Raw genomic sequence first — 14455 nt, forward strand, 5'->3', positions numbered from 1 at the left:
TCTAATGTTTACAGAAAGGGGGTTGTTTGTTTGCGAATGCAAGATTAACGTTAGCTAGTAACTTCAGAAGATTCGCTAGCAAACGTTGTAGCTATATGTGGATATGTATAATTTATGGATAGAGCCACCATTCCTTGTTGTGTCCATTATTCCATATGATCAAGACTGATGATTATACACATGACTGGTTAATTCCACTTCATTCTATCAACTCATGACTGGTTGCTGGACCTCAGTGGGCAAACCTTGCAATGTGGTGTGGGGTTCCAGTCAAACTCTTAGCTGTCATGCTTACTATAAAACGAGTTGGAAGGAAATAGTGTTATTTTCTGGGGCAGGGTCTTATATGTTTTGGGTGCTGCTGTCATGCATGTGTTACTGTATGGCTTCAAATAAAATAAAAACATTTTATTAGTCACGTGCCAAATACAACAGGTGGAGACCTGAAATGCTTACTTACAAGCCCCTAACCAATGCAGTTTCAAAAAAGTATGGATAAGAATAAGAGATAAAAGTAACAAGAAATTAAAGAGCAGCAACCTCAGATCCTCAAAAGGTTCTACAGCTGCACCATCGAGAGCATCCTGACTGGTTGCATCACTGCCTGGTATGGCAACAGCTCGGCCCAGACCACAAGGCACCACAGAGAGTAGTGCGAACGGCCCAGTACTTCACTGGGGCCAAGCTTCCTGCCATCCAGGACCTCTATACCAGGCGGTGTCAGAGGAAGGCTCTAAAAATTGTCAAAGACTCCAGCCACCCTAGTCAAGCCATAAGACTCCTGAACATCTAGTCAAATGGCTACACAGACTATTTGCTGTGCTGCCCCCAACCCCCTCTTTACACCACTGCTACTCTCTGTTGTCATCTATGCATAGTCACTTTAATAACTCTACCTAAATGTACATACTACCTCAACTAACCGGTGCTCCCGCACATTGTATTGGTACCCCCCTGTATATAGTCTCTCCACTGCAGCTTCGTCGATGAGAATGGGGGCGTGCTCAGTCCTCTTTGTCATGTAATCCACAATCATCTCCTTTGTCTTGATCACATTGAGAGAGAGGTTGGTGTCCTGGCACCACACGGCCAGGTCTCTGACCTCCCTATAGGCTGTCTCGTCGTTGTCGGTGATCAGGCCTACCACTATTTTTTTGTGTTTTAATTTTTTTTACCCCGTTTTCTCCCCAATTTCGTGGTATCCAATTGTTTTTAGTAGCTACTATCTTGTCTCATCGCTACAACTCCCGTACGGGCTCGGGAGAGACGAAGGTTGAAAGTCATGCGTCCGTCAAGGTCTGCACCGTGAAAGACTGCACCGTCAAGGTCTGTCACATCATATGACCTGAGAAGATGGTATCTTTAGCCTAGGGCTAGGGATAAGCCAAATAAAGATGGCCATTGTGCACCAATATTTGTTTTGTTGGTTTCCACAACAACAGTCACAAAGATACATTTCGGCCTCAAGGCCTATGTTAGCATAACTGCTGTTATGCAAAAATATAAATATTTGTCAATAATATTATAGCACAGGAACCATCACGGACCTGAGTTTCAAGCTTGTAGTGCCCAAAAATGTGATGTAAGGGGAAAGAAATGTAATTGTTGAGATTTGCACTTCGTAGCTGTAGACTTGACATCTACTCTCACATTTTTCTGTTCTCATCTTTAAACCACTCGTCTCTCTCCTCACCCAACATCCTCCTCTCTACTGTGCTGGCCAGCTTTGGGACACAGAGCGGCCCGATGGCACCATTACCACGGTGCACAGCTCCAGCATGCTCCACTTCAACTGGGGCTACACCCAGTTCTCCCAGTTCAACACTGACGACACCCTGCTATTGGTGTCTGGAGTCTACCTGGGCTCTAATCAAATCAAATTGTATTTGTCACATACACATGGTTAGCAGATGTTAATGTGAGTGTAGCGAAATGCTTGTGCTTCTAGTTCTGACAATGCAGTAATAACCAACGAGTAATCTAACCTAACAATTTCTAACACGTAAAAAACCCAAATACTGCATAGTTTCCTAGGAACGCGAGGCGACCATCTCTGTCGGCACCAGAAGTCATTCTTCCTACATTTACATTTACATTACATTTAAGTCATTTAGCAGACGCTCTTATCCAGAGCGACTTACAAATTGGTGCGTTCACCTTATGACATCCAGTGGAACAGCCACTTTACAATAGTGCATCTAAATATTTTAAGGGGGGTGAGAAGGATTACTTTATCCTATCCTAGGTATTCCTTAAAGAGGTGGGGTTTCAGGTGTCTCCGGAAGGTGGTGATTGACTCCGCTGTCCTGGCGTCGTGAGGGAGTTTGTTCCACCATTGGGGGGCCAGAGCAGCGAACAGTTTTGACTGGGCTGAGCGGGAACTGAACTTCCTCAGTGGTAGGGAGGCGAGCAGGCCAGAGGTGGATGAACGCAGTGCCCTTGTTTGGGTGTAGGGCCTGATCAGAGCCTGGAGGTACTGAGGTGCCGTTCCCCTCACAGCTCCGTAGGCAAGCACCATGGTCTTGTAGCGGATGCGAGCTTCAACTGGAAGCCAGTGGAGGGAGCGGAGGAGCGGGGTGACGTGAGAGAACTTGGGAAGGTTGAACACCAGACGGGCTGCGGCGTTCTGGATGAGTTGTAGGGGTTTAATGGCACAGGCAGGGAGCCCAGCCAACAGCGAGTTGCAGTAATCCAGACGGGAGATGACAAGTGCCTGGATTGGGACCTGCGCCGCTTCCTGTGTGAGGCAGGGTCGTACTCTGCGGATGTTGTAGAGCATGAACCTACAGGAACGGGCAACCGCCTTGATGTTGGCTGAGAACGACAGGGTGTTGTCCAGGATCACGCCAAGGTTCTTAGCGCTCTGAGAGGAGGACACAATGGAGTTGTCAACCGTGATGGCAAGATCATGGAACGGGCAGTCCTTCCCCGGGAGGAAGAGCAGCTCCGTCTTGCCGAGGTTCAGCTTGAGGTGGTGATCCGTCATCCACACTGATATGTCTGCCAGACATGCAGAGATGCGATTCGCCACCTGGTCATCAGAAGGGGGAAAGGAGAAGATTAATTGTGTGTCGTCTGCATAGCAATGATAGGAGAGACCATGTGAGGTTATGACAGAGCCAAGTGACTTGGTGTATAGCGAGAATAGGAGAGGGCCTAGAACAGAGCCCTGGGGGACGCCAGTGGTGAGAGCGCGTGGTGAGGAGACAGATTCTCGCCACGCCACCTGGTAGGAGCGACCTGTCAGGTAGGACGCAATCCAAGCGTGGGCCGCGCCGGAGATGCCCAACTCGGAGAGGGTGGAGTGGAGGATCTGATGGTTCACAGTATCGAAGGCAGCCGATAGGTCTAGAAGGATGAGAGCAGAGGAGAGAGAGTTAGCTTTAGCAGTGCGGAGCGCCTCCGTGATACAGAGAAGAGCAGTCTCAGTTGAATGACTAGTCTTGAAACCTGACTGATTTGGATCAAGAAGGTCATTCTGAGAGAGATAGCGGGAGAGCTGGCCAAGGACGGCACGTTCAAGAGTTTTGGAGAGAAAAGAAAGAAGGGATACTGGTCTGTAGTTGTTGACATCGGAGGGATCGAGTGTAGGTTTTTTCAGAAGGGGTGCAACTCTCGCTCTCTTGAAGACGGAAGGGACGTAGCCAGCGGTCAGGGATGAGTTGATGAGCGAGGTGAGGTAAGGGAGAAGGTCTCCGGAAATGGTCTGGAGAAGAGAGGAGGGGATAGGGTCAAGCGGGCAGGTTGTTGGGCGGCCGGCCGTCACAAGACGCGAGATTTCATCTGGAGAGAGGGGGGAGAAAGAGGTCAGAGCACAGGGTAGGGCAGTGTGAGCAGAACCAGCGGTGTCGTTTGACTTAGCAAACGAGGATCGGATGTCGTCGACCTTCTTTTCAAAATGGTTGACGAAGTCATCTGCAGAGAGGGAGGAGGGAGGGGAGGAGGATTCAGGAGGGAGGAGAAGGTGGCAAAGAGCTTCCTAGGGTTAGAGGCAGATGCTTGGAATTTAGAGTGGAAGAAAGTGGCTTTAGCAGCAGAGACAGAAGAGGAAAATGTAGAGAGGAGGGAGTGAAAGGATGCCAGGTCCGCAGGGAGGCGAGTTTTCCTCCATTTCCGCTCGGCTGCCCGGAGCCTTGTTCTGTGAGCTCGCAATGAGTCGTCGAGCCACGGAGCGGGAGGGAGGACCGAGCCGGCCTGGAGGATAGGGGACATAGAGAGTCAAAGGATGCAGAAAGGGAGGAGAGGAGGGTTGAGGAGGCAGAATCAGGAGATAGGTTGGAGAAGGTTTGAGCAGAGGGAAGAGATGATAGGATGGAAGAGGAGAGAGTAGCGGGGAGAGAGAGCGAAGGTTGGGACGGCGCGATACCATCCGAGTAGGGGCAGTGTGGGAAGTGTTGGATGAGAGCGAGAGGGAAAAGGATACAAGGTAGTGGTCGGAGACTTGGAGGGGAGTTGCAATGAGGTTAGTGGAAGAACAGCATCTAGTAAAGATGAGGTCGAGCGTATTGCCTGCCTTGTGAGTAGGGGGGGAAGGTGAGAGGGAGAGGTCAAAAGAGAGAGGAGTGGAAAGAAGGAGGCAGAGAGGAATGAGTCAAAGGTAGACGTGGGGAGGTTAAAGTCGCCCAGCACTGTGAGAGGTGAGCCGTCCTCAGGAAAGGAGCTTATCAAGGCATCAAGCTCATTGATGAACTCTCGAGGGAACCTGGAGGGCGATAAATGATAAGGATGTTAAGCTTGAAAGGGCTGGTAACTGTGACAGCATGGAATTCAAAGGAGGCGATAGACAGATGGGTAAGGGGAGAAAGAGAGAATGACCACTTGGGAGAGATGAGGATCCCGGTGCCACCACCCCGCTGACCAGAAGCTCTCGGGGTGTGCGAGAACACGTGGGCGGACGAAGAGAGAGCAGTAGGAGTAGCAGTGTTATCTGTGGTGATCCATGTTTCCGTCAGTGCCAAGAAGTCGAGGGACTGGAGGGAGGCATAGGCTGAGATGAACTCTGCCTTGTTGGCCGCAGATCGGCAGTTCCAGAGGCTACCGGAGACCTGGAACTCCACGTGGGTCGTGCGCGCTGGGACCACCAGATTAGGGTGGCCGCGGCCACGCGGTGTGGAGCGTTTGTATGGTCTGTGCAGAGAGGAGAGAACAGGGATAGACAGACACATAGTTGACAGGCTACAGAAGAGGCTACGCTAATGCAAAGGAGATTGGAATGACAAGTGGACTACACGTCTCGAATGTTCAGAAAGTTAAGCTTACGTAGCAAGAATCTTATTGACTAAAATGATTAAAATGATACAGTACTGCTGAAGTAGGCTAGCTGGCAGTGGCTGCGTTGTTGACTTTGTAGGCTAGCTGGCAGTGGCTGCGTTGTTGACACTACACTAATCAACTCGTTCCGTTGAGTGTGATAGTTTCCACAGTGCTGCTATTCGGGGGCTAGCTGGCTAGCTAGCAGTGTTGGGGAGATTGCTGCCTCTGGGGAGATTGCTGTCATCTGTCTTGGTAGGACACACACACCTGCTATTTCTCACTCACTTTTTGTCTCCTTCCCTGTCTCTCCTCTATCTCTTTCTCATAATGTGCTTTCATTGGTAATTGTTCTGGAATGTGCATCACAAGGCATTTAACAAATGAAATTAGGCTACTTAATTCAAAACGCAAGTTATCCTCATTAGAAATGTTTTGGTATGCAATGACGTTACTTACGACACAGACATTGTGACTCATGTGTGGCACATAGATGGAGCTCAGTATGAGGACATGTGGAGGAAAACTAAATGACATACACAGCACACCTCTTAATTATAACCCTAACAGTAAGACAACAAACATTTCCTCAGTGTTTGTTTGCATGCAAAACAGGTCTTAAAAGTAGCATATTTGCTCTGAAACACCCAAGCCAGATTATAACCATTTTTTATAACCCATTTCAGTTGTGCAAGTGCATCCATCAAAACACAAAGAATCTCACCACACCTGAGACACGTTTTTGCAACATTGTATGAAATAGGCCTACCTGTATTCATGAAGATTGATCTGACCTTTCTATGATAACATAACTGATATCTAAAATATAACAATATTTTCTATTCTCATACTCTAATTGGTCCTTATCCAATGTGGGTAACATAGATAACCATGGATGTGTCTTGTCCTGCTCTCCTCCACAGAGAACTACACCCTCCTGTCCTGTGTGAGGAACAAGCCCTACGATGTGTTTGGCTGCTGGCTGAACGAGACACACCTCGTCTCTGGCAACCTGCGCTGGATCGGCAACCTGCGCTGGCACAGCAAATAGTCTGGGTAGCCATTTGACTAGATGTTCAGGAGTCTTATGGCTTGACTAGGGTGGCTGGAGTCTTTGACCATTTTTAGGGCCTTCCTCTGACACCGCCTGGTATATAGGTCCTGGATGGCAGGAAGCCTGGCCCCAGTGATGTACTGGGCCTTTTGCACTACCCTCTGTAGTGCCTTGTGGTCGGAGGCAGAGCAGTTGCCATACCAGGCAGTGATGCAACCAGTCAGGATGCTCTCGATGGTGTAGCTGTAGAACCTTTTGAGGATCTGAGGACCCATGCCAAATCTTTTCAGTCTCCTGAGGGGGAATGCCCTCTTCACGACTGTCTTGGTGTGCTTGGACCATGTTAGTTTGTTGGTGATGTGGACACCAAGGAACTTGAAGCTCTCAACCTGCTCCACTGCAGCCCCGTCGATGAGAATGGGGGCGTGCTCACTCCTCTTTTTCCTGTAGTCCACAATCGTCTCTTTTGTTGTCATTCAAAGTTACAGTTCATACAAAGAAATCAGTTAATTGAAATAAATTAATTGGGCCCTAATTTTAAGCTATGGATTTCTCATGACTGGGCAGGGGCACAGCCATGGGTGGGCCTGGGAGGGCATAGGTCCACCAACTTGGGAGCCAGGTCCAACCACTGGGGAGCCTGGCCAAGCCAGGCCAAGCCAATCAGAATTAGTTTTCCCCCACAAAAGGGCTTTATTACAGACAGAAATACTACTCAGTTTCATCAGCTGTCCGGGTGGCTGGTCTCAGAACATCCCGTAGGTGAAGAAGCCAGATGTGGAGGTCCTGGTTGGACCTACTGCCAAATGATCTAAAATGACAGTGGAGCGGCTTATGGTAGAGAAATTAACATTACATTCTCTGGCAACAGCTCTGTTGGACATTTCTGCAGTCAGCATGCCAATTGCATTCTCCATTGTGTTGTGCCAAATCTGCACATTTGTCTTTTTATTGTAGCTTCTTGATATGCCACACCTGTCAGGTGAATAGATTATCTTGGCAAAGGAGAAATGCTCACTAATGGGGATGTAAACAAATTTGTGCAAAACATTTGAGAGAAATAAGCTTTTTTGCATATGGAATATGTATTTTATCTTTTATTTCAGCTCATGAAACATGGGACCAACACTTTACATTTTGTGTTTATAGGGAGAGGACAAGACCTACCTGCTCTTCACCAACGGCAGCCTTACCTACTCCCCCCACCAGATAGGTATCAAGCGGATCATGCCTGACCAGATGATCACGTCTGGGCCTGTCCTGGGGGAGGAGTGCAGCACAGACAAGTTCTTTGACTCTCTAGACCATGTGATCGGCATGGGCCTGTCTCCAGACCACAGGTGAGGGAGTGAGTGTGCGTCATGGGCAGCAGTGTGAAGAGGCTGAATAACTTAGTTGCAAGGCTACAGGTGCAAAGATGTGACAGAAGGAGTGCACCTGAAACCCATTTGAATGACATAAAAACCTCATAGTAACTAATCTCTCATGGACAGATTCTCACGGACAGATTAAACGGCAAGAATCTGTCAAAGCTCAAGCATAATTGTGTGATTACGAGCAGCAATAGTTCCTGGTTTTGGGTTTTTATCATTGATTATCTGGACGAATCAGCATTGGGCAAACATGGTGCTTAAATTGGTGCAGGGAGTTTCAATCCCATGTGCAGATGATTGACAATTTTTTGTGGAAACTGTTTATCGTAAAAATTCATGAAAACCAAAATTTGCTCCTGGCCATGATGAACACGGGTGAATTTAACAGAAGGGAGGGGTTTGGCAGAGTTTCCTTTTGCACAATGGCAATCACAATTGTTAACTGCATTTCCCCCAGATGTAAATCATGAAATGAGAATTTAGCTTCTGGGTAACCAAGATTACATAGTAAATATTTGTCTTACAACATCACCTTGATTTCCTCACTTTGTTTTTAATGCTGAACAAGTACACCTTTACCAAGACCGTCCATGCTGTTGTCTCTGTCCAGGTATCTGTATGTGAACAGTCGAGTGTGGCTGGCGGGCTGGGTGATCTCTGACCCCATGTCTCCGCACCCCATCACTGAGGAGATTGACCTGCATGTCATTGACCTGAATAGCCTGCGGGGGGAGAGGCGGAGCCCTTAGGCCCACCGAGCCTTCACACCCAACGAAGAGTGCTTCTTTATCTTCTTGGACGTCAGCAGAGATTTTGTGGCCAGGTATGTATGTCACGGCTGCTTTAACAGTTACAGGCAGTATGGGGTTACTATGGGTTTATAAATGACTTCCGATCCCTTTTTCAATGTTATTGGGCCTTTGTATCAGATACTAACAGAGAAATGATGTGTATTATATGAAGGACATATTCTTCCATATACAGATTTGATCATCTTTAATCCGGTTCAGCATGTGTTTTATGAAGTTGAACTAAATGTAATGCAAACCCCAGCTGGGCACAGAAATCACCTACAGTACCTTCAGAAAGTATTCACACCCCTTGACTTTTTCCACATTTTGTTATGTTACAGACTGAATTTAAAATATATTAAATTGTGATTTTGTGTCACATGCCTACACCCAATATCCCATCATGTCAAAGTGGAATTAGGATTTTAGAGATGTTAACAAATTAATACAAAATTAAAATGTCTTGGGTCAGTAAGTATTCAACCCCTTTGTTATGGCAAGCCTAAATAAGTTCAGGAGAAAAATGTGTTTAACAAGTCACATAATAAGTTGCATTGACTTTCTCTGTGTGCAATAATAGTGTACAAGAATACAGGCATCCTTCCTAACTCAGTTGCCGGAGAGGAAGGAAATCACTCAGAGATTTTACCATGGGGCCAATGGTGACATTGAAAAAGTTACTGAGTTTAATTGCAGTGATAGGAGAAAACTGATGATGGAACAACAACATTGTAGTTACTCCACAATACTAACCTAAATGAAAAGGAAGCCTGTACAGAATAAAACATATTCCATAACATGCATCCTGTTTGCAATAAGGCACAAAAGTAAAACTACAAATAATTTAACCTTATGTCTGTTGTGTTGTGTTGAATTTTCCCCAAACATATCACTGAGTACCACTCTTCATATTTTCAAGCATAGTGGTGGCTGCATTATGTTATGGGTGTGTTTGTCATCGCCAAGGACTAGGGAGTTGTTTAGGATAAAAAAGAAACGGAATAGAGTTAAACAGGCAAAATCCTAGAGGAAAACCTGATTCGGTCAGCTTTGCAACAGACACTGAGTGACATTCATCTTTCAGCAGGACATTAACTTAAAACACAAGGACAAATATACGCTTGAGTTACTTACCAAGACAACATTGAATGTTCCAGAGTGGCCTAGTTACACTTTTGACATAAATCAGCTTTAAAATCTATGGCAAGACTTGAATATGGCAGTCTAGCAATGATCAACAACCAACTTGACAGAGCTTGAATAATTTTATAAAGAATAATGTGCAAATATTATACAATCCAGTTGTGCAAAGCTCTTAGATTTACCCTGAAAGACTCACAGCTGTAATTGCTACAAAAGGTGATTCTTACGTGTATTGATTGACTCAAGGGTATGAATACATACAGTGCCTTGCGAAAGTATTCGTCCCCCTTGAACTTTGCGAGCTTTTGCCACATTTCAGGCTTCAAACATAAAGATATAAAACTGTATTTTTTTGTGAAGAATCAACAACAAGTGGGACACAATCATGAAGTGGAACGACATTTATTGGATATTTCAAACTTTTTTAACAAATCAAAAACTGAAAAATTGGGCGTGCAAAATTATTCAGCCCCCTTAAGTTAATACTTTGTAGCGCCATCTTTTGCTGCGATTATAGCTGTAAGTCGCTTGGGGTATGTCTCTATCAGTTTTGCACATCGAGAGACTGAATTTTTTTCCCATTCCTCCTTGCAAAACAGCTCGAGCTCAGTGAGGTTGGATGGAGAGCATTTGTGAACAGCGGTTTTCAGTTCTTTCCACAGATTCTCGATTGGATTCAGGTCTGGACTTTGACTTGGCCATTCTAACACCTGGATATGTTTATTTTTGAACCATTCCATTGTAGATTTTGCTTTATGTTTTGGATCATTGTCTTGTTGGAAGACAAATCTCCGTCCCAGTCTCAGGTCTTTTGCAGACTCCATCAGGTTTTCTTCCAGAATGGTCCTGTATTTGGCTCCATCCATCTTCCCATCAATTTTAACCATCTTCCCTGTCCCTGCTGAAGAAAAGCAGGCCCAAACCATGATGCTGCCACCACCATGTTTGACAGTGGGGATGGTGTGTTCAGGGTGATGAGCTGCGTTGCTTTTACGCCAAACATAACGTTTTGCATTGTTGCCAAAAAGTTCAATTTTGGTTTCATCTGACCAGAGCACCTTCTTCCACATGTTTGGTGTGTCTCCCAGGTGGCTTGTGGCAAACTTTAAACAACACTTTTTATGGATATCTTTAAGAAATGGCTTTCTTCTTGCCACTCTTCCATAAAGGCCAGATTTGTGCAATATACGACTGATTGTTGTCCTATGGACAGAGTCTCCCACCTCAGCTGTAGATCTCTGCAGTTCATCCAGAGTGATCATGGGCCTCTTGGATGCATCTCTGATCAGTCTTCTCCTTGTATGAGCTGAAAGTTTAGAGGGACGGCCAGGTCTTGGTAGATTTGCAGTGGTCTGATACTCCTTCCATTTCAATATTACCGCTTGCACAGTGCTCCTTGGGACGTTTAAAGCTTGGGAAATATTTTTGTATCCAAATCCGGCTTTAAACTTCTTCACGACAGTATCTCGGACCTGCCTGGTGTGTTCCTTGTTCTTCATGATGCTCTCTGCGCTTTTAACGGACCTCTGAGACTATCACAGTGCAGGTGCATTTATACGGAGACTTGATTACACACAGGTGGATTGTATTTATCATCATTAGTCATTTAGGTCAACATTGAATCATTCAGAGATCCTCACTGAACTTCTGGAGAGAGTTTGCTGCACTGAAAGTAAAGGGACTGAATAATTTTGCACGCCCAATTTTTCAGTTTTTGATTTGTTAAAAAAGTTTGAAATATCCAATAAATGTCGTTCCACTTCATGATTGTGTCCCACTTGTTGTTGATTCTTCACAAACAAAATACAGTTTTATATCTTTATGTTTGAAGCCTGAAATGTGGCAGAAGGTCGCAAAGTTCAAGGGGGCCGAATACTTTCGCCAGGCACTGTATGCAAATTAGATTTCTGTATTTCAATCATTTCTAAAATTTCTTAACATGTTTTCACTTTGTCATTATGGGGTATTGTGTGTAGATGGGTGAGAATGTAAAAAACATGTTTTTATTCATTTTGAATTCTGGCTGTAACACAACAAAATGGGGAAAAAGTTAAGGGGTATGAATACTTCACTCGTCATTCACCAGTGATTATCACTCTCCCCCTAGTGGTGCAGAGGACAAACATGGCTACATCTGGGACCACCACCACCACATCTGCCTGGTGCGGCTGCAGCATGACGTAGTGGTAAACTCTGTGGCCTTCAGCCCGACCGACCTGGAGCTGCTGCTCTCTGCCAGTGACGACTCCACCATCAAGGTGTGGCACTCGGCTCGTCCGCCTGGCACAGACGTCCGCCCGCGCCCCGCACCCTCTCCTGGCTGGTCCGCAACAAGAACACCACCTCCGTCAACGGGAAACCCTGACCACCTGAGAGGGGTGGGAGGGGACTGGAAATGAGAGCGGGGACTTTCATAGGTGACGCACACTCCAGGAGTAGCTATCTTCATTGTGGGAAAATCACACTTTTTTTATGCCTGCCTACACAGTGTGGTAGATATGACATCACCAACCTCCAAGGACATGTGACAGCTGGGGTAAGCCACAAGGAGGCATAATTGCAACAGCAATTTCACAGGCCTCTCCATAAATGGCCTTTTTGAAGGTGACACCTAGCCAGGTGAATTGCTGTCATGGTGAAGGTCATACGGTGCAGGTAAATTCCTCCTGGACCTTTGCAAGGTCTGGGAGGGAAATTACATTCATTGATTATAACGATCATGCTTCCAAAGAATGAATGAGCTACTGGAGAAGAAACATGGGAGACTACTTCAAGAAAAAAATATATTTTGAGTTTGTTCACTGAATGAAGAGAAGAGATGTGGACACTAAAATATGGTCAAAGATCACACTTGTGTGTTTTGTCTTGTTTTTAAGTCTTTCGATCTATGTGCATGTTTGCATATATTCTTTCACATTTGTTTATGTTGCGTTGTACTATCACATCAGTGATGGCATATGATTGCAGAGCTGAGGATGTCTGAAATTACCAAGAGCAATTCAAGTGGTCTGGTACCTCCTGAAAGTGTGTTTGTGAATGTGTGTCAGAGGGGCCCGAATAATCCAGGACTGTAATGGCCGAAAAGGTATATCTTCATTGTTACACTCAAGTTTCACCAAATTGTCATGATAGAAATATCACTGAACTTTGTTGCTACATTCCACAATCTACAAAATTACTCTGACTCTCCTTTAAAACACATGCTAGATGAATAAGGTGACACAACCGACTCATTGCTCCTGAACACTGCCAGTATGATGCCAGTTTCAAATCAATCTTTTACTAAATGGTTGTAACAGTCCTGTGGTCATTTTATCCCTGATGGATAAACATCCAACTGGTCATGGGATTGGTTCATAGGAAGACGTGTCTTTATTACTATTGTGTCAGCAAATATGCTCAATGAATGCTTCCAAAGAGGCTTACAATGGGAGTGCCACCTATAAACACCCCACCTGGTCCAAGGTCATGAAGGTGAAAACTGGCAATATCAAGGCAGTATTCCTTTGAAATTGTTTTGCAGCCATCGGGTAAAGATATCTGTATCTGAACTAGCACACAATTTATGTAAGTGTTGCATTTTTTATAGAGCCTACTGACAAAGCACAAAGCAGTACAGTAGGGCATAGTCATATCTGCATTTCTTGCAGCAAAAGCCTTCAGTCCTCTAATGCTTTTAAAACACTCTCTCCTTAAACCTGAGCTAGACATCTGTGTGCCTGTTGCTTCTCTGATTGGATGTAACCACAACCTACCCCAGCTCTGGTCATGCATCATTTGATTGTGCATAGAAAATGTCAAATTTAAGTTGTTTAAAAAAAATATGTCTTGCTCTTTTTCAGTTGTCTCTGGCTAATCTGCAACCCTACACCAGATTTGATTGAACTTCAAATAGACACATACCGGTTACCTTTCATTTCCAATGTGAGCGGAAAAGAGCCTTGTGATCACAGGGCAAAATTCAATCAATGCTCATATAACAAAATCACATGCTTGGTTCATGTTCTCTGACCAAAGCAAAGAGACAATCACAAGGTGTATAGTATCCATAAAGTAGATCTCCCCAGAGCCCTATACTACGAATGTAGTTAGCGAGGTAACTTTATTCAACTCGGGATAAATCGGTACCACGTAAGTGGCTCACATTTTAGCCAGGTACATTACTTTTTTTATATGGCAACGAATCCTTCAAATCTAATCTGGCTAACTCCTGCAACTCTGGGCTAACTCCATTAACCCGAATGAAGGTGTCGGAGTCTCGAGTTGAGGCCCAATGAAATCAGATTGCATCATCATCCTGTTCATTTGAGGAAGACTGACACCTGATTTTACACCTGATTTTAAATCAAATGTCAGGTATTTTAACGATCACATTGCACATTTAGTAATGACAGAATACATTTAAAACTTTACGCACTAACTTTGACTCAATACAATTATTTTATTAATTTGAGTGGGGGAAACTGCTTGTGCATTAATAAGCACACCGAAGACGAACTTTAACGTAATACAAAGACGTCACTAATAACCTATTTCACACCATAGCCTGCTGAATATGCAAGAAATTCTTTCATTTTGATTTCAACACAAATGAAAACAATGCGGCACTGGCTCGCCCATTGATTGATGTTTCAGGATTGTCTCAATTAAGAGTTCCAGTAGCCATGTGCGACATTCACTCGCCCGTTACAAGCCTGCTAGAGTTGTAGGGAGAAGATCAATATCCATCGTCGCATGGATGAAGCCTGAGCAGTAATGTGAAGCTGGCTAGCTTTAGAAAACCCCGAGTAGATCTAGATTGTTTGGTAGTATACCCCTCTGGAAGTAAAGTCACACGGACTCAG

General features: G+C 45.1%; 1 pseudogene; it reads left to right on the forward strand.

Annotated features, from left to right (window-relative positions):
• Positions 1-214: 214 nt before the first annotated feature.
• LOC135571510 (F-box/WD repeat-containing protein 5-like) lies at positions 215-12441 on the forward strand (annotated as a pseudogene).
• Positions 12442-14455: the final 2014 nt, after the last annotated feature.

Source organism: Oncorhynchus nerka, linkage group LG4 (assembly GCF_034236695.1).
Source record: "Oncorhynchus nerka isolate Pitt River linkage group LG4, Oner_Uvic_2.0, whole genome shotgun sequence".
NCBI classification, from domain to species: Eukaryota; Metazoa; Chordata; class Actinopteri; order Salmoniformes; family Salmonidae; genus Oncorhynchus; species Oncorhynchus nerka.